This window comes from Propithecus coquereli, unplaced genomic scaffold, assembly GCF_000956105.1.
Source record: "Propithecus coquereli isolate 6110/MARCELLA unplaced genomic scaffold, Pcoq_1.0 Scaffold188, whole genome shotgun sequence".
NCBI classification, from domain to species: domain Eukaryota; kingdom Metazoa; phylum Chordata; class Mammalia; order Primates; family Indriidae; genus Propithecus; species Propithecus coquereli.
The window spans coordinates 820,241-842,305 of record NW_012143634.1 but is presented as its reverse complement, the minus strand read 5'-3'; positions in this window follow the sequence as shown (position 1 = coordinate 842,305).

Below are 22,065 nucleotides of genomic sequence, written 5' to 3'. Positions count from 1 at the left end.
TTGAGATCATAAGAAAGTAAAGGATTATACAGAAATAAAAAAATAAGGACGAAGTTCTACTTCTGTAATAGCAACATAAGAGGTCCCAAGGATACATTCCACAGTGAAACTGGCAAAAAAAATATTTAAAATGACCACTTAAAGTCAGTGAAAATTGTTCTAAGTGCATACAGCAAATGAGAAAGCATTCATTCAGGAAAATATACTAAAACTTGGTAAGAACAGCAAGAATTTGTGGCATTTGAACCACAACCCACTCCCTCCCTTCCTGCTTCCAGCCCAGAGTGACAGAAACTCCACTCTGGCCAGGTGTGGCCAAGAAGACAGAATCCCCTCTCCCCTCAGCTCCCAGTTAAGGGCCACAGATACCTATTACATCCCAGCTACCTGTTGTGGAGGCTAAGTTCTGGGTGAGTGCAGTGAAGAGGTGGGGCTGCCTTCTTTTGTCCAGCCAACACTCTTTCGGGGAAATTAGATTTCACCAAAATAATTCAGCTAGTCACTAAACAAGTAAATAAGCAAGCAACAATAACACACCCAGAGGGGGCACTATCCAGAGTGACTAAAATATATTATCTAAAATATCCAGTTACCAAAAAAAAGTACAAGATATTCAAAGAATCTGGAATATAATCCAGTATATCAACAGGCTAAATAAGAAAAATCACATGATCATATCAATTGAGACAGAAAGAGCATTTGACAAAATTCAATACTCATTCATTATTTTTTAAAAAATCTTATCAAAGTAGGAATAAAGGGAAACTTCCTCAAGTTGATAAAGTGCATCTACCAAACACCTATAAGTAACCTCACACTGAATAGTGAAAGATTGAATAATACATCCCTAAGATCAGAAACAAAATAAGGATAAACACTCTCACCCCTGATAGTCAACATAGTAGTGGAAGTCATAGCCAGTGCAATAAGGCAAGAAAATTATGTAATAAAAGGGCTCACATCCAGAATATATAAATAACTCCTGAAAATGAATAAAAATCAAACAAAGAAGAAAATGCTTTTTCTTCACATAAGAGCAAATCCAAATGAACCAATAACACATGGAAAAAAAAGCTAAACATCATTAACAATCATGGAAAACCATAATGAAATATCAGTTCACAAATTCCACAGTTCCAAAAATTATAAAGTCTGACATCAAGCATTGGTGAGAATCTGGTAAAATGGGAAATATCATATATTGCTGATGGGAGTGTAAATTTGTATAATTACTTTGAAAAAGTAATTATAAAGTAACCTCTAATGAGGTTAAAATATATGCCTTCCATATGTCCAAAACAGCCAACTAGAGACATCGCTTGTCAGACTGTTCCTGCAGGAAGGCAGGAAATTGGACAGAGGAGAGGGGAGAAGAGTCACAGATCAGGTGTGGATCATAGAGAGAGAAGTCAGAGATGGCTGGGGACCCCACGGAGAAAATTGTAAAGCCAAGAAAGAAGAAGACAAAAAGGAGAAGATATCAATGGGCCTCAAACTGAGAGAGGCTTGGAGCTCAGCAAAAGAGTAAGGGGGGATTTCTCTCCCTCTCATAAGTGCCCTCAGTGAACTGTGGGACACTAAGTTTACTGAAGGCTTTTCCACCATTCACAAACCCAGACACAGTGGCAAATACAGAATAGTGGGGTGAGCTAGCGAGTCCCAGGAGTGTGGGCAGTCTGTGAGGGGCACCCCCTGGGAGAGTACCACCAGAGACCAAAGTCCCAGCTTTCTCCCATTCAGACAATTTCTCCATGGAACCTCCACCATCCACTGCAACTGAGAAAGCAGTTTGAGCTCAGGCTGACTAGGAAATGCACCCCCTCCCCTATCAATTACAACTATGAGCATAGTTTGAGCCCAGAAGTTTGCATATAGCTGCTTCTCTCCGGCAGGTGGCATCCCAGGCTAGGGTCTCCTCAGAGAGAGGGACCCGCACCTTTTCCCTTGAGGACTTGTGGTGAACAGGGGTGTACAATTTGGGAACCTCCCACCTGCCGGCGTTTTGTGGGGTCACACACTGGCAGCTCAGATAAGTGAGCCAGTACTGGTGCACCCCACCATAAGAGGGCTGCAGGGGGATGCAGAGGAGAAGTCTGGGAGCTGGACTTGGGTGGCAAGGAAGCCCATGCAGACATATCTGATGGGAGAGTGTAGTCAGGTGCTGAGGAACAGGGATCTGGGTGCGCACCCATCCCCACACGCTGGAGAACCACCATATTGCATAAGGGTGTGGCATTTGGAGAGGAATAGCCTAGCCCCTAGTTCCATGGCAAATGAACGCCTTGCATTCAGGTGTGCAGGCTGACCGGGTGCTGTGGCCCCTCCCCCCACTCATTACAACAGGGAGAGCAGCTGGAGCTGAGTTCTCAAGTGGCCATTTCTCTCCAGCAGGCACGTGTTACAGGCAGAGGTCTCCACAGATAGCTGGGCCCATAACTCTTCCTCCAAGGACTGGTAGTGGAACAGAGGTGCAAAATTTTGGATGTCCCTGTCTGCTGGTGTTTCACAGAGATGCACTCTAGTGGGTCAGACACACAGACTGGAGGGAGGTTTGGGAGCTGGGCTCAGATGGTTAGGGAGCACACATGGACTGAACTGACGGGAGCATGCTGTGGGGGTCCAAGGAGTGGCAAGTTGGGGGAGTGCCCATGACTCCCCACGGAAAAACTGTACCACTAGAGAAGGATGGAAAAATCCCAGCCCAGGGCCTTAGAACTGAAGTATTTAGGGCCCTGCCCCATGAACAGCCTTCCCGGTTTGGAGAGCTAGTCCTGACTCTCATACCAGCAGATCCCCCTAGTGGCTGGAAAAACAACTTCTGAGCCCTACGGAGGCTTTTCAAAGCCTTTCAGGCTTCCACAACCTAGCCACAAACTACCTTGCTCCTCCCTCCACCTCCATGGTAGTGGAAATCAAGCAAACTCATGAGAGCTACAGGTCTCTCCTAAATCTTGGGGCACTCAAGTACTCGACCTGGGGGACCAGAGTCTGCCATGGGCACAAAGGAACATCTTGGCAGCTGACTCTTTCATACAAACATCAAACGATGACAGGGAGAGCAATTCTATAGCTCATGACAGTGTCACCTGACTCAAGTAAACAGGGCGTTGCTGATTCATACAAATACCAACCTCCATATTGGAGATCAAGTTGGAGGACCCAGCACAATTCACACTGCTGGGAAGAGGTGAAGACAGCAAGACAGAGGCAACCTGAGAGGATCATTAAATCTGCTTGAACATCCCATAGGCAACTTGGGACCAGCACTCTTCTCCCTGGTATGATCAGGGATTGATCTTGGGGGACCCAAGGACAGGCCTACAAGCAAGCCCAGTATGCCCAGGACTGGATTGAGAGGCCAGATGAGAAAGAATCAACAAAAGAACTCCAGACATATGGAAAATCAGAGCAAAAGGTAACCCACAAAAGGAAACAACAGCTCTTTACCAATGGATACCAAAAAAAAAATGAAAATGTCAAAAAGACACATAAAGAATTCCCATTTTGGATTATAAGAAAGTTCAATGAACTACAAGAGAAAATGAAAAACCAACACAAAGAAACCCCAAGAACAATATTGGAGATAAATGCAAAATGCCCTAAAGAAAGTGAATTATTTAATAAAATCAAATAGAACTTCTGGAGATGAAAAATTCATGCAGGGAAATACAAAACACAGTGGAAAGTTTTAAGGATAGACTAGACCAGGCAGAATAAAGAATTTCAGAGCTTGAATACAACAGCTTTGAATTAAATGAGTCAGTCAAACATAAAGAACAGAGAAATAAGAGAAGTGAGCAAAGTCTACAATAAATATGGGATTATGTAAAGAGGCCAAACGTAAGAATCACAGGCATCCCTGAGGGTGAAAAAAGAAAACACACAAGGGTTGGAAAACCTCTCTGAGGGAATAATTGAGGAAAACTTCCTTGGTATTGCTAGAAATTTACATAGGTAGGTACAAGAAACTCAATGAATACCTGGGAGATTCATCACAAAGAGGCAATCACCAAGACACATAGTCATCAGGCTGGCCACAGTCAACATGAAGGAGGAACTCCTGTGAGCCATAAGGTGAAAACACTTGGTAACTTACAAAGGAAAACCCATCAGACTAACTGCAGACTTTTCAACAGAGAACTTACAGGCAGAAGGGATTGGAGCCCCATCCTCAGTCTCCTTAAACAGAGTAATGGCCAACCTAGAATTTTATATCCTGCAAAACTAAATTTCTTATATGAGGGAGAAATAAAGACTTTTTGAGAAAGCAAACACTGATGGAATATGTCAAGACTAGACCAGACCTGCAGGAGGTATTCAGATCTGCACAATACATGAATCAGCACAATAGAAACCCACCAGTGTAAAATCACCCAAAAGCTAAAGCTCAGAGTCCGTATATGATAATAGCTCCAGAGGTAAAAAAAAAAAAAAAAAAAAAAAGCAATAAGGTTTTACCCAATAGGATGAACAGAAATGCATCCCACTTACTAATTCTTTCAATAAAGGTGGATGGCTTGAATTCCCCACTCAAGAGACATAGCCTGGCTGATTGGATAAAAAAACACAAGCCAAGAATCTGATGTCTCCAGGAAACACATCTAACCAAGAGGGATTCATTCAAACTCATGATGAATGGATGGAAAAAAGTATTCCATGCAAATGGAAATAAAAACAAAGCTGGTGTAGCCATTCTCATATCAGATAACATAGACTTCAAATCAATAATAGTAAAGAAAGAAAAATATAATGATTATATAATGGTAAAGGGAGCAATTCATCAAGAAGACATAACAATCCAAAATATTTATGCACCTAACATGGGTGCACCAAGATTCATAAAGCAAACCTTACTAGATCTAAAGAAAGTGATAAACAACAGTATCGTAACAGCCAGGGACTTCAACACCCCTCTTACAGAACTGGACAGATCCTCTACGCAGAAAAAAAACAAACACTGGACTTAAATGGGAATCCAGAGCCTATGGGCCTAACAGACATTTACAGATCATTCTACCCCCAGACAACTGAATATGCCTTCTTCTTATCAACACATGGGATATTCTCTAAGCTTGATCACATCTTAGGCCACAAAAACGTGTCTCAACAGATTCAAAAAAACAGAAATTATACTATGTATCTTCTCAGACCACAGTGAAATAAAATTAAAAATCAAGTCCAAAAGAAACACGTAATCTTTCACAAAGTCATGGGAAATAAATAACCTACTGCTCAACGATTATTGAGTCAAAGAGGAAATTAAAAATGGAAATCAAAAGATTACTCAAACTAAATGACAAAGGGGGCACAAGTTATCAAAATCTATGGGATTCAACAAAAGAGAGTCCTAAGAATGGAAAGACAAGCACCACATGTACTCACCATCAAATTGGTATTAACTGATCAACACATAAGTGCACATATAAGAATAACATCTATTGGATGTTGGGCAGGGGGGAGGGGGGAGATGGGGGGAGGGGACGGGTATATGCACACACAAAGAGTGCAATGCGCACCACCCGAAGAATGGACATATTTGAAACTCGGATTTGGGGGGGAGTGGGGAGCAAGGGCAACATACGTAACCTAAACATCCGTACCCCCATAATATGCTGAAATAAAAAAAAAGAGAGTCCTAAGGTGAAAATTCATAGCCTTAAATTCTTATATCGAAAAGACAGAAAGATCACAAATGAACAATCTAATGAATCATCCCAAGGAACTAGAAAAGGAAGAGCAAACCAAACCCAAACCCAGAATAAGAAAAGAAATAACTAAGGTCAGAGAAGAACTAAATGAAATTGAAAATAAAAAAAATACAGAAGATTAATGAAAGAAAAAGATGGTTCCTTGGAAAGATAAACAAAATTGATAGACCTTTCACTAGATTAACCAGAAATAGAAAATAAAGGACCAAAGTAATCTCAATCAGAAATGATGAAGGAGATATTACAACTGATACCACAGAAATATAAAATATTATCTATGATTACTATAAAAATGTCTATGTACGTAAACTCAAAAATGCAGAGAAAATGGATACATTCATGGAAATGCATAACCTCCCAAGGACTCAATAAATAAGAAATAGAAATCCTGAATGGACCAATAACAAGCAATGGAATTGAAGCAGCAGTAAAAATATCTGCCAATAAAAAAATCTCCTGACCAGATGGTTTTACAGCCTAAGTTCATCAGAACATCAAAGAAGAATTTGGACCCATAGTACAGAAATTATTTCATAGCATCGAGAAAGAAGGAATCCTCCCCAACTCATTCTACAGGGCCACTATCACCTTAATAACAAAGCCAGGAAAGAATACAGGAAAAAAGAAAACTATAAAACAATATCCCTTATGAATACATATGCAAAAATTCTCAAAAAAATTCTACCAAACCAAGTCAGCAGCACATCAAAAAAATAATCTACCATGACCAAGTGGGCTTCATCCCAGGGATGCAATGGTGGTTCAACATTTGCAAATCCATAAATGTGATTCACCACATAAACAGAAGCAAAAACAAAATAATATGATCATCACAATAGATTCAGAAAGGTATTTGACAAAATTCAGTAACCTTTATGATAAAAACTCTTAACAAAATAGGCATCAGTGGAACGTATCACAGAATTATGAAAATCACATATGACAAACCCACAGCCAACATGATACTGAATGGGGAAAAGTTGAAAACATTTCCAATTAGAACTGGAACAAGACATGGATGCCAATTGTCACCACTTCTATTCAACATAGTGTTGGAAGTCCTAGCCAGAACAATCAGGCAAGAGAAAGAAATTAAGGGTATCCAAATCAGGAAAGAGGAGGCCAAACTATTGCTCTTTGCTGATATTATGATCTTATATCTGGAAAACCCCAAAGATTCTTCCAAGAGATTCCTGGAAATAATAAATAAATCCAGCAAAGTCTCAGGTTACAAAATCAATGTACACAAATCAGTAGCATTCCTATATCCCAACAACAGTCAAGCTGAGAATCAAATCAAAGACTCAATACCTTTCACAATAGCTATAAAGAAAATAACATACCTAGCAATATATTTAACCAAGGAGGTCAAAGATCTCTATAAAGAGAACTGTGAATCACTGAGGAAGGACATTGTGGATGTTGTAAACAAATGGAAAAAAATATCATGCTCATAGATTGTAAAAATCACCATTATGAAAATGTTCGTACTACCCAAAGTGATTTACAGATTCAATGCAATCCCCATAAAAATACCAATGTTATTTTTGACAGATCTAGAGAAAATAATTCTATGCTTCATGTGGAGCCTGAAAAGAGCCCAAATAGCCAAAGCAACCTTAAGCAAAATGAACAAATTGGGAGACATTACTTTTCCAGACTTTAAGCTATACTACAAGCCTATATTAACCAAAGCAGCAGGGTACTGGCACAAAAATAGAAACATAGACTAATGGAACAGAGCAGAGAACCCAGATATAAAACCATCCACATATTGCCATCTGATCTTTGACAAAGCAGACAGCAATACACAAGGGGAAAAAAGAAACCCTATTCAATAAATGGTACTAGGAAAGTTGGATAGCCACATGTAGAAGACTGAAACAGGATCCATATCTCTCACCACTCACTAAAATTAATTCAAAATGGATAATAGACTTAAACATAAGACATTAAATCATAATAATTCTAGAAGAAAATGGGAAAATGTATTCTAGTTATTGGCCTAGGCAAAGAATATATGAAGAAGACTCCAAAGGCAATCACAGCAACAACGACTATAAATAGATGTGACTTGATCAAATTAAAAAGCTTCTGCACAGCCAAGGAAACAATCAACAGAGCAAATAGACAGCCTACAGAATGGGAGAAATCATTCACATGCTATATATCCAATAAAGGGATAATAACCAAAATCTAGAAAGAACTCAAGCAAATCAGTAAGAAAAAAAATCAAACAACCCTATTAAAAAGTGGGCAAAAGACATGAACAGAAGCTTTTCAAAAGAATATAGACTAATGGCCAAGAAACATATGAAAAAATGATCATCATTTCTAATCATCAGGGAAATGCAAATCAAAACCACAGTGACATATCACTTAACCCCAGTGATAATGGCTTTTATCAAAAAGTCTCGAAACGATAGATGCTGGTGTGGATGCAAAGAGAAGGAACACTTATACGCTATTGGTGAGACTACAAACTAGTACAACCTCTATAGAAAATATGGAGATTCCTCAAAGAACTAAACATAGACCTACCATTTGATCCAGCAATCCCACCACTGGGTATTTAACCAAAGGAAAAAAAAATTATTTATCCAAAAGACATATGTACTCAAGTGTTTATTGCAGCATAACTCACAATTGCAAAGATGTGGAATCAACCCAAGTGCCCGTCAATTCATGAGTGGATTAATAAAATGTGATATGTGTATACCATGGAGTTCTACTCAGCCATAAAAAATGAATTAATACCTGTTGTAACAATCTGTATGGAACTGGAGAGCATTCTCCTTAGTGAAGTCTCACAAGAATGCAAAAACAAACACCACATGTACTCACTATTAAATTTGGACTAACCAAACAGCATTCAGGTGCATAGATGGAAGTAAAACTCAACAGAAATCAAGCAGGTGGGAGGGGGGAGGAGGGGAGGGGGAAAATCACATCTAAAGGGTACAATATACACTATCTGGGTGATGGGCACACTTATAAATTTGTCTCAAATGGTACAAAAGCAATCCATGTAACCAGAACATTTGTACCCTCGTAATATTGTGAAATTAAAAAAAAAAGAATCTACTAAAAGCCTTTGAATTGTACACTTTAAATGCTTAATTGTATGATATTAAATTATGTCTCAGTATAACTTTTGGAAAAAGAAAAACAAAGAAAATATATACCTTATCCTCAGGCACTTGTGCACCAGGGTACCAGTTCAGGAGTGTTCGCTGAAATATTTTTTTTCTTTTGTAATAGCACAACTTGAAAAAACCCAAATGTGCTTCATCAGTGTAAAAGATTTTATAGTATATTCAAACACTGGAATTCTACTAAGCAACAAAAACAAACACACTACAGCTATACAAAATAACATATTTCATCTCACAAACATAAAGCTAACAGAAAGAAGCATGACACAAAAGAATATACACACTATAATTCTATTTATATGATACTCAGAAATAGGCAAAACTAAACCATATTGTATAGAGATGCATACATAGGTGGTAAAACTATAAAGAAATTAAATTATGACAAAAGTCAAGGAAGCGGCTAACACTGGGAGATAGGAGGGAGTTTTGATTGAAAAGCACAAGGTGGGTTGGGGCGCTGCTTCTAAACTACTGACAATATTCTATTTCTTGACTGGGAAGGTACTTTGTTTGTTAAACTTCATACATTTTTATGTACTTTTCTACATGTATGTTTTGTTTCACAATAATAAAAAAGAAATAAAGTAAATTAAATAAATAAATAAATAAAGATTCATTGTACGAAATTATTTCACAATTATAAAATATATTTTAAGAAGGAAATGACTGTATCCAAATCAAGAACTTAACAACATATCAGAGTAACACACAGCAGAAGGAAACCAGTATATATAAAAACAAAAATTAGTAAAATAGACATCAAAAAACAACAGGGCATCAACAGAAATGGATTCTTGGAAAGACTAATACAATAAACCAGTGGCAAATTGCTCTAGGGCAAAAAAATGTGAAGGCACAAATAAATGTTGGGACTAAAAAGGAGGACTTAATTTACAGACAAGTAGAGCTTTAAACGTCATAAGAATAATTCAAATTGATAACTTTGTACCAATAAATTTGAAAACTTTGAAGAAATGAATAACGTGCTAGAAAACAGTAATTTACCAAAACGAACTCAAATCTAATGGAAACTGAATAGACCAATGTGATGGCTAATTTTATGTGTCAACTTGGCTGGCCCATGGTATCTTGTTTTGGTTAGACATTCTTGATGTTTCTGTGAAGGTGTTTTTTGGATGAGATTAACATTTTAGTAAAGCAGGTATCCTCCATAATGTGAGTGGGCCTCATCCGATCAGTTGAAGGCCTTATAGAACAAACACTGACCTCCTCTCAGCAAGAAGGAATTCCACCAACAGACTGCCTTTGGACTCAAACTATAACTTTTCTTTGAGTTTCCAGCCTGCCAACCTACCCTGCAGATTTTGTATTTATCAAGCCTCCACAATCATATGAGCCAATTCCTTAAAATAAATCAGTCTCTATCTCTTTCTTGATATAGATATAGAAATAGACATATAGAGACATAGAGATATATAGAAATATATCTATATTTATATATATACACATTGATTCTGTTTCTCTGGAGAACCCTAATACAAACAATAAACAATAAGGAATTTAGCCTTTTCATTTCCACCTGCAAAATCCTGGACAGTTTTGGAGCCGAGTTCTAGGAAATATTTCAGTAACAGATAACTCCTATCCAGTATGAACTGTCCCCAAAAATAAATAAGTAAAAACCTTCAAATAATTTGTGAAGTCATTATAACCTTGACACCAAAGCTAAACAAAATCTATATGGAGAAATCGCCTTTGCACTTGGTTTTCCTTCTGCCTGGAATGCTCCTCCCCACACTTGCACACAGCAACTACATTCATTTCACTCAGTCTGTACATAAATTTTACCTTTTTTGAGAAACTTTCTCCCACCAACCTATGTAAAATAGCTTTTTCTTTCTCAAACATGTTTTCTTCCTTTATTATTTTTTTCCACAACTTTTATTACTGCCTGGTATAATACATATTTATTTGCTCATTGCTCTCCACTAGAACATAAGCTCCTTGAGGGCAGAAAGTATTTTTGTCTGCTATTAATATTTCCACAGCACTTAGAACAGTGTCTAGTGTATGGTGGGCACTCCATCATTATTTGTTGAAAGATTGATAAATGAACTATTGCTATCATTAAAGTAACTGATAGATGAACTGTCATTTCTTTGTACAATTGAAATACTATACAGCAGACAAAAGTGAAAGAACTCTATTTCCATATATTAATATGGAAAAATATATTATTTAAAAGGATATGTGCAGAATGGTAATATATGTAAATGTTTAGAATATAAAAAGCAAGTCAAACACAGTGGCATGCATCTGTAGTTCCAGCTACTGGAGAGGCTGAGGTGGGAAGATCACTCGAGGCTAGGAGTTTGAGGCACTATGATCATGCTTGTGTATAACCACCGCACTCCAATCTGGGCAACATAGAGAGATCCTGTCTCTCAAAAGATAAATTAATTAACTAATTAAATAAAGTATAAAAATCAATAGTATATATTGCTTATAGTTTAATATATATTTAATATCATACCATGCATGGGATTGCTGCATAGCAACCTCTGAAGAACATGGGAGGGATTTTTGCTAGGGGAATACTAGAAACAGTCTAACTTTCCATCAGTAAAATGATGAATAAGTAAACCATAGTTTTTTTCCACAATGAAAATCCTACTAAGTTTTTTTTTATGAATTCATAAAATGAATGAAAGTAGAAGGATTGTAGTTCCCTGGAAAAATCTCATAAACATAATACAGAGTAAAACAATCAATTTTCAAAACGATATGTTCAGTATGATACTATATATCAGGGGTCCACCGACTTGGGCCAAATCTGGCTCACAGCCTGTTTTTGTATGGCTTACAAACTTAGAATGGTTTTTATTTTTTAATGGGTTATAAGAAAGAAAAGAATAATAAGAAGTATATGCCAAAGAAATTGTATGTTACCTGCAAAGCCTAAAATATTTGCTACCTGGCTCTCTACAAAAACATTTGCTTAACCCTTCCATATATTTATGTATATTAGTTTGCCAGGGCTGCTGTAACAAAGTACCACAAACTGATGGCTTAAATAACTGAAATTTATTGTCTCACAGTTCTAGAAGCTATAAATCTGAGGTCAAGGTATTGGCAGAGTTGTTTTTTTCTGAGGGCTGTGAGGGACAATCTGTTCCATGTCTTTTTCCTAGCTTCTGGTGGTTTGCTGTCCATCTTTGACATTCCTTGACTTGTAGATCTCCACTTTCATATTCACATGGCATTCCCCCTGTGTGTGTGTCTGTGTCCAAATTTCCTCCTTTTATAAGCATAGCAGTTATATTGGATTAGGGGTGCACCCGACTCCAGTGTGACCTCATCTTAACTAATTGCATCTACAACAACCCTATTTCCAGATAAGTTTACATTCTGAGATACTGAGGATTAGGATTTCAACATATGAATTTTAGGGGGACACAATTGAACCCATAACCATCTGTTTCAAGTATATACAAAAAACATAGTTTATGGATATGTAGGTACGTAGTGAATGTCTGAAATATCATGGAAATGTTATACAGTGATTCAATGATAGTAATTACCTCCAGAGAATGAGGGAGATAGGAGGAAAAGTTGGGTAACCTAATATTTAAAAATATGCAGCCAATACGGTAAAGTAACTACTAAATTGAAGTGTCAGGTATACGGGTGTATGTCATATTATATTCTAAACTTTTCTAAGTATTTGATATTTCCTATCTATATGTGAGTCATTCATTCATTCATTCCCTAGGAAGAAACTACAATGGGACTGACTCACTGAGTTCAACAACACAGACAGCTTTTCCTCCAACAATTAGAGTGTGTCATTGTTTTTTTATGTTAAAATAAAATCAGATAACTGGTTTGCTTTTAGTGGTCTTTTTATTTATAAAAACATATATCTTTAAAAGCATATGCCCACTCAGTAGGTAATATGCTTTCATCATGAGAGATAAGCAGGATCTGAGACAGGTGAAGAGAAGAGAAATTTCTAATCCTGCATTTCATGCTCACTCCATGGCCTACTCTTTTTGAGTGGAATAGGGGTGACAACATGCAAGATCTTTTTTTATCAAAATATTAAGGAGATACAGAAGTGTTTGATACATGGCTTGAGTCAGGGCTATAAATGTGCCAATCACCCAAATAGCGTTCATTGTACCCATTAGGTGGGTTTTTGCCCTTCCCCTTCTCCTCCCCACCGCTTGATTTCCAATGACTTTTACTTTTTTCCGTGTACTCATGTGCCCATCAGTTAGTTCCAATTTATTAGAGTGTACATTTGATGTTTGTTTTTCAATTCTTAAGATACTTCACTTAGAATAATGGTCTCCAGTTCCTTCCAAATTGCTACAAAAGGCATTAATTTATAGTTTTTTTATGACCTAGTAGTACTCCATGATATACATATACCACATTTTGTTAATCCACTCATGAATTGATGGGAACTTGGGTTGATTCCACATATTTGCTATTGTGAATTGTGCTGCAATAAACATTTGAGTATGGGTGTCTTTTGATAAAATGAATTCTTTTCCTTTGGGTAGGTATCTAGTAGTGGGATTGCTGAATCAAATGGTAGATCTGCTTTTAGTTCTTCGCAAGACCTTTCAAATCTATTTTTCTTCCTCCCTCCTGCCCTTCTTTTCCTTTATTTTTAAATTTTTAAATTTTTAATTTTAATTTGTGGGGTTCAGTTCATTTAAATACCATTTGTGAATTTCTTTTCTACCAAGTACTGACTGCGAATATTTACAGGAGTTAATAAGAGACTTATGAATTAAAGAATCTCACAGTCTAGCCCCTCTTCACCAACAGCCAACTACTTGCTTTTAGGCAAATCTCTCTACCTTTATTTTTTCCATCTGGCAAAAGAAGTATTTGGGTTAAATAGTCTCAGATCTAAGTGTGTGTAGAAGAACAAAGGTGATTGATGGAGTAGGATATAAAAATTGTACCTAATTCATGAAAATATAAAAATTTCTGTGAAATATGTGTGTGTTTTCAGTTTTGTGATGTTAGGTAGCTAATGTGATTGATGAACTTTTTCTCAGAGTGGAATATAATCACGTTTGTTCTGGCATCATGCAGACACAATCTATGTAGTCATGAAGTTGCCAACATAACATTCTCTACACATCTAGACTTTTAAAAGGCCTTCTTGACAATTATAACACTCATCTTCTAGGAAAGAAAAATAAATCCAAATGCCAGCTGCAGCTCTCATCCATGAGCCTTGAGTGTGTTTTCTCCCTGAGCTGAAATTGATGCACTCTTGGCCCCTTAACCAACATCTGCAAGAAATCCAATTACATCAAACATACTCTAGATTTCACAGGTTATTTTGTGGGGCCACAGGGAAGAATCAGCTCGGACAACACGCAGCATTTTATGTGAAGACTCCCAATAGAACCATCTCTCCTCTAAGTCTCTTCTTTGAGCTTAACCATTGGCTCTCTCTCCTGCCCCATACTCTGCCTCAAATAGTGCTCAGGTAGTTCCTTCTCCTTGGTCCTGTTTTTGTTTTTAATGGAGTAGCTTCTTCCTTCATTGAGGACTCCAGGCCCTGGAGACTCAATCTTCCCTGTATATATCCTTATCCAAGTATCTTCTCAACAAAGCTGGTTTCTGCCTACAAGGAAATTCTTCTAATCACTAAGATCAACTTTTTCACTTCTAGGTATTTGCAAGCAAAGAACCCTTGCCTACTGGAGGCTGTATTTGATGTGGGAAGCAGCCTTCTTGGGTCTTGATTATGTACAAAGATTTGGACACTTGTCTTCTGCAATGGTGCCCCTCATCCTCAATCCATCATGTGCAGCAGACCATCCAGGCTACCTCCCCAGCACCAAGATCATTAACTGACACCAAAGTTGTTCTGGACCCAGGCCCCTAAGTCCATCAGAAATTGATCTACTCAGAAGGTTAGCTTTCTTATTCCACCCAAACTCAATTAGAAAAATCTACTTAATTAGAAGGAAAAATTGGAAAGTGGTTAACATTATGCAAGTACAATTTTCTTAGATGATTAGACACTTTTTCTTTTGAAATGAATAAATAAAAGGGAGAGAGGGGCAGAATAATGATGGTACAGGTTTTACTTTTTAAAGTTTGAATAAAATTAGCATAATTTCCCTTTTATTAAGCTAAAGTAGATAGAAAGCACATTATAGACACTGTAGGTGGAGATGTGGGTGGACACATAGGAGGGGAAATGAGAGAGCATTGAAAATACAGCTGAAATAATGAGCATGTAAAATGAAGAACAGCAGCAAGGATCAGGCTGTAGAATGTAAGGATTCCTGCTTTGATCACAGACAAAGGAGACGAAATGCAGAAAATAAGAGGGAACCATGCAGCTGAGCTGGAAGACTGGGGCAGCCTGGGATAATGAAGCTGGGCATAGAAAGCAAGAGAACAGGGAATCCTTCACCATTGACTTGGGGTTAAAAAATTATACTTTGTGCTTAAATGGGAGGAACCATAACAATATCATTGATACAAATATCTAGTTTTATCCACACTAACCCTGGTGGAACTAGAAGCTACATAACTCAGCTACACAACTTGCTTCCATCTGATCTGGAGCAAGCTTGCTGGAATATAGATCATTGGCTGTGATGTTCATTCTGTTCACCTTCCTCAAGCATGGACAACCCAGCTCTCAACACACATCCTTCCTGCCCCATTCATTTTATAAAAAGGAAATGAAGGCTCCTTAAACAGAGTAATTCTTTAATTATAGGGGTTTGAGAGGCAAGCAACCAAATCTCCACATGTGATTTCTATGGAAAGTGCTCTGCTGCTTGACATACAGTAGAGAATGAATCAAGAAATTGACAGGATTGAGGCAATTGATCTAAATTCTCAAAGAATGTTTACAGATTAGTAGATAAATCTCCATTTGGGATTTCCTAGACTGACCTGTGCCAAGTATACTATTTAGATGGTGCTGTAGTTTCAGCTACAAATCTGGAAAACCCAACGAATTGTCTGTACAATATTTTCTCTTCCCAAAGCCTAGGTGGTTAGATGACAAAGTCTCAGCTCCAAATTTAGTACTGGGATATCATCCTTTCAGCTTGCTCTCTGCACCTCTGAGGCAGTGGCCTCACTCTCTAACCTCTCTCCCAGCTCAGGATCTTCTTCTCACTCTCCCCACCTCCGACTTTCTCACTCCCCACCCTTAACCCTCCTGATATTCCCTACTCTCTTCTTTTCATTATGGTTGGTTTCCTCATCGACCTCTCTGGAGGAGTTCTGGCTGTGCTTAAAATGACTCATATTATGCTATTCTCAACCACCTTATCTAAGGAAGCCCTCTTCCATTTATTCTTTGTATCAACACATTATTTGCTTCCTTCATAGCACTTATTGCCCTTGAAATTATTGTATGTATTTGTCTATTTTCTTGTATTTGAATTTTGTTTGAGCTCCATCAGGGCAGTGACTATGTTTCTCATGATTTTTATGTCATTCCCAATAACTAACTGATCTTGGCACATAGTTGATGCTCAATAAATACTTGTTGAATGGGTAAATAACCTAGTATGAGCTAGGTGATCAGAGTTCTGCCACTCACAGCTAGCTCTCTAAGATAACAACTTATCTGTACATGTGGCCCAGAAGCATCAAAAGCCACTTGGATTCAGGATGCTGGCTGAGCCAAGAGGTTGTCTTGGCTGTGCGCAGGAAATTTTCCCCATCGTACTTATGGTAAAGCTAAACCATTGATGCCAGTTCTTCACCCTTCCTATCCTCACCATCTCTGTGGCCTTTAATTTTAGACTCAGCCATGTCTTGTTTTGGCCAGTGTGGGCAGAAGTCATGTTGGCTTAATTCTGAGCCTAGGACATAAGAGGTTTTGAATGTTTCTGTCAAGAGCTGATCTGTGCTTGAAAGAACTGAGCTGCCAAGTAGTTCATTAAGAAAATAAGCCAAAATGAAAGTAACAGTCAAGTATTTAATCACTTACTGTGATGGTATAAGCAAGAGCCTAAACAGGGGGAAGTGATAGCTCCCCAAGTGCTCCATTTTCTCCCATAAAACAGTACCCAGTGAGGATAAGATGTATTAGTGCAGATGGCAGGAATTGTCTCTCTGCTGAGGAGGTTCCAAACAAAAGACTCCTACCATTCTATGGACCTGGGCATCAGAACGAGGAAGAGAAGTAAAGGCTAAGAATGGAAAAGTACTGAATACTGAGTCAGAGTGGAAAAAAATGCCTTCAAGAAACCCTGATAAGGTGGTCTCAGCAGAGGTGCTTGAGAGAAGCCTTGGCCAAGGGCCCCTGATAAAGAGGCCCCTGAATGGAGGTGTCTAGTTTAGGAATACAGAGAAGCACAAGAACATGGCCAGCTGGGGGAGTGGCTGAGTCCTTGACTACAACTCCCTTTAGAGTGTAGTGCAATCCAAGTCTAGTGTGGGGAAGGATGCTTTCCTCAGTGAGACCTGCCAGATAATGCCTTCTTAATTGCCTGAATGGTCAGGCTTGAAAGATCACACATAGACTTTTGGCCAGGTACCTGATTTCTGTTTTCACTTGTGCTTATGGACCACTGTCATTACCATGAGAAGAGCTTCCCCTAGTAGCTGCTTCCCTTTTAGCCTTGGCCCCAGAATGAACACATATGGAGCAGAGCCACCCCAGTTGACCCACAGATCTACAATTAGAAGTAGAGCTACCCCAGCCATTGAAGCATGAAGCAGAACCACCAAGTTGAGCTGGGCCTAGATCAGCAGAGCCATATAAACTGATCCACAGATCCATGAGCATAAATACTGTCTGTTTTAAAGCACTGAGTTTGAGTTGTTTGTTATACAACATTATTCTGGCCTAGCTAATGAATATACTACCCTCTTTCTAGCCACCATGGAAATTAGCCCCTACAAAAGTTCTTACTCCAATAAAAAATTACCAGGCATGAAATGGAACAGAAAAATACCACTGATAATGAGAAGAAAAATTGATCAAAAGAAGCCCAGAAATGATGAAGATTGGTAAACAAAGACATTTTAACTGGTTGTAATAACTATATTCCATATGTTCAGGAAGCTAGATGACAAATTGAACATGTTAAGTAGAGAATGGAAGATATAACAAAGACATAAATTGAACTTTTATTGATAAAAAGCTACAATGTCTGTGAAAAAGCAGGACACAATATGGAATTAATGACAGATTAGACATTGCAGAAGAAAATATTTTTGAACTAGAACACATAGCAATAGAAAATATCCAAGAAGATGAGAAAATGAATAGAGGTTAAAGAGTTGTGTAACAACTTCTAGCAGCCTAATATATGTGTAATTAAGGATTTGTAGGGAGGGAGGAGAACAAATTATTTGAAGAAATATTAGCAGAAAACTTTCCAAATATGATGAAAATTATAAACCTACATGTTAAAGATCAAGAAATTCCCATTATAAGTAATAAGAAGAAAAATACATCAAAGCACATCATAATAAAATTGCCCAAAACATGTGATAAAAAAGCGGAAAAGCATATAGGAAAAAAAAGACACATTAGGTGAAAAGGAACACAAATAAGGATGACAGCAGATTGCTAATTGGAACAAGGCAATCAAGAAGAGAGTGGAACAAAATATTTAATGTAGTGAAAGAAAACAATAGTCAACAAAGAATTTTTTGCCAGTAAAAGTATATTTTAAAAAGTGAATGAAGGAGAGGAGCCAAGATGGCGGACGAGAAAAGCCGCCAGTCAGAGTGTCTCTGCAAAAAGACAAATTTTAGAAGAAAAAGAAAAAAATAAACTAGCAGAGAAACATAGATCGAGTGAGGGTCGGAAGGAAGGGTGCCTGAAACTACAGGAGACTCCACAGGAAGACGTTGCGGAGGAGAACTGGAAGGAGAAAAGTCCCAAGAGGCTTGGAGACCAGCAACAAGGGTAGGTGGAGCAGATAACTTCCCCCTCCCTTGCATCTCAGACTACTGGTGGGCTCCTGAGCGGTTGGAGAGACCTGCCGACACCAGCCCAGAGACGGCTGCCGACAGTGAGCAGTGGCCTCTTGCAGACATGGCGCCGGGCTCCCAGCTCCCTTGGGGCACCTCCCCGGGCGCAGACCTGAGCCTACCGGCAGACGCCATATTGATCCATTCTCTCCTTCCCCTTCCCTACCCGTGGGTGCCCAGAGAGACAATTTAGCCATCACACAGAGGCACCTCCAAGGAACGGGACCTTTCCTTTTGGGGCCCTACAGCAGACTGAGGGGTACTCAGACTGCGAGCTCCCTACCCACCAGCCCTCCCAGGTGCTACTTGCCTGGGGACTCCAGGAGAGCGGGGCAGATCCCGAGTTGGAGTGAAATAGATCCAGCTTGGGCACCCTGTAGGTGTTTCAAGACCAGCACCCCTCCCCCTGGCAGGGTCAGGGATTGATCTCCAGGGCCCAGGGGACAGGCCTGCAGACCAGACCCGTACACCCAGGTCATGATCACACTGCCCTGGGGCACAGAAGGGAGATCTGTGAAAGAGCCTACTGAGGAGTGTGCGCCTTCAGGGGCAGATAAGAGGGCCTGAGCGGCAACCCTCCACCCAAAAGAGGGCTGTGCACCCAGCTCAGGCTGAGATCCTGGGTAGGGAACCTCCCGGCCCATGTCACAGCCAGGGGAGATCCATCGAACTGAGGTCCTGCTTGCTGGCAGAGGCCTGGGAGAGGCCACGGAGAGGGGGAGGGTGGAGGGGAGCAAGACCTGCTCCAGAGTGCAGGTTTCAGACAGCCCCACCCATAAACCCAGATTTTCAGCTGAGTGGAGCCATTTCAGCCCCTCCCAGAAGCTTTGAACAGAAACAAAGAACAGATCTTTGATCCCTGCTAACAGCAATTGTGGAGCCTGAGGGCAGGCTTACCCAACCCAGTTCCACATAGACTCACTCGCGGTCCTGCCCCCACTGAGGTGGAGAATAAGGACACACCTGGAAGTCCCAGGGCCCCACCCACCACCCGAGGCACAAGAGGGCCCCTCTAGAGGAACAAGAGCTGGCTACAGGACCCAAAAACAGCACGGCAGCTCACTCCTCCCAGCAAGTGCCACCTACTGACAGGGAGGTCATCCTGCACACCCTTTTACTGCATCTACTGATTCATCATAAAGGGTGTGGTCGAATCTCACCCACGAACACCACCTACTGGCCCAGAGACTAAACAGGGCGTGTCATTACCCAAACAAAAATCTAAAAGCAAGAGGAACAACTGATCCAGATGGGAAGGAACCAGCGAAAGAACTCTGGAAGTATGAAGACTCAAACGGAAAGCACACCGCCAAAGAGGAGCAACAGCTCCCCAGCAATGGACATTAACCAAACTTAGAACACTAAAATGACAGAAGAAGAATTTCAAATATGGATTGTAAGAAAACTGAATGATATCCAAGAAAAAACGGATAACCAACACAAAGGAACCACAAAAAAAAAAAATCCAGATTGTGGAAGAAAAATTCACTAAAGAAATTGAAATATTAAAGAAAAATCAAACCAATCTTCTGGAAATGAAGGGCTTATTTAGGGAACTACAAAACACAGTGGAAAACCTCAAGAACAGCGTAGGTCAAACGGAAGAAAGAATCTCAGAGATTGAAGACAACTCCTTCCAATGAAATAAGTCAGTCACAGAGATCAAGCAGAAAATTAAGAGAAAAGAAATAAGCCTACAAGAAATGTGGGATTATGTGAAAAAAACAAACCTGAGGGTGATAGGGGTTCCAGAAGGTGAAGAAGAAGACACTCAAGGGCTAGATAAGCTATTTGAAGGATTAATAGAGGAGAATTTCCCAGGCCTTGCTAAAAATCTAGATATACAGGTACAAGAAGCTCAATGGACCCCAGGGAGATTCAATGCAAATAAGAAGATGCCACGTCATGCAGTCATCAGATTGACCAAAATAGCCACTAAAGAGGCCCTTCTAAGAGCTGTAAGGTGAAAGAAACAAGTAACATACAAAGGAAACCCCATCAGAATAACTCCAGACTTCTCAACTGAAACCCTACAAGCAAGAAGAGACTGAGGCCCCATTCTCACTCTTCTGAAACAGAATAATGCCCAGCCTAGAATCTTGTACCCTGCTAAACTAAGTTTCATATATGAAGGAGAAATAAAGACATTCTCAGATAAGCAAAGACTGAGGGAATTCACCAAGACAAGACTAGCTCTCCAAGAAGTACTCAAAACAGAATTACACAAGGATCAGCACAATAAACACCCTCGAATGTGAAACCACTCAAAGTTAAGAATCAAAGGCTAAATTCCACAATGGTTCAAGAGAGAAAACAAAGCAACAAAATGCAACCCAACAGAATGAACAGTAATTCACCCCACTTATCGGTTCTCGCAATAAATGTGAATGGCTTGAACTCCCCTCTAAAGAGACATAGACTGGCCGAATGGATGAAAAAAAACAAACCAAGCATCTGCTGTCTCCAGGAAATGCATCTAACCTGCAAGGATGCATTTAGACTCGAGGGAAAGGGGTGGAAATCAATATTTCAAGCAAATGGAAACCAAAAGAAGGCTGGTGTGGCAGTTTTGATCTCAGATAACTTAGTTTTTAAATCAACAAAAGTAATGAAAGACAAAGAGGGTCACTATATAATGGTGAAGGGTACAGTTCAACAACAAGACATAACAATTCTAAATATGTATGCACCCAACTTAGGTGCACTCAGATTCATAAAGCAAACTCTACTTGATCTGAACAAATTGATAGACAGCAATACTGTAGTAGTCGGAGACTTAAACACCCCACTGACAGCACAAGACAGATCCTCCAAACAGAAAATTAACAGAGAAATAATGGACTTAAACAGAACTTTAGAACAAATGGGCCTGACTGACATTTACAGGACATTCTACCCCCAAACCACCGAATATACATTCTTCTCATCAGCTCATGGGACATTCTCTAAGATTGACCATATTTTAGGACACAAAGCATGTCTCAAAAAATTTAAAAAAATAGAAATCAACCATGCATCTTCTCAGATCACAGTGGAATAAAAATAGAAATCAACCCCAACAGAAATTCTCATCACTACACAAAATCGTGGAAGTTAAACAACCTTCTGCTGAACAATTCCTTCAGAAATGAGAAAGTAAAGATGGAAATCAAAAGATTCTTTGAACTAAATGACAAAGGAGACACAAGTTATCAAAATCTGTGGGACACAGCCAAAGCAGTCCTGAGAGGAAAGCTTATTTCCAT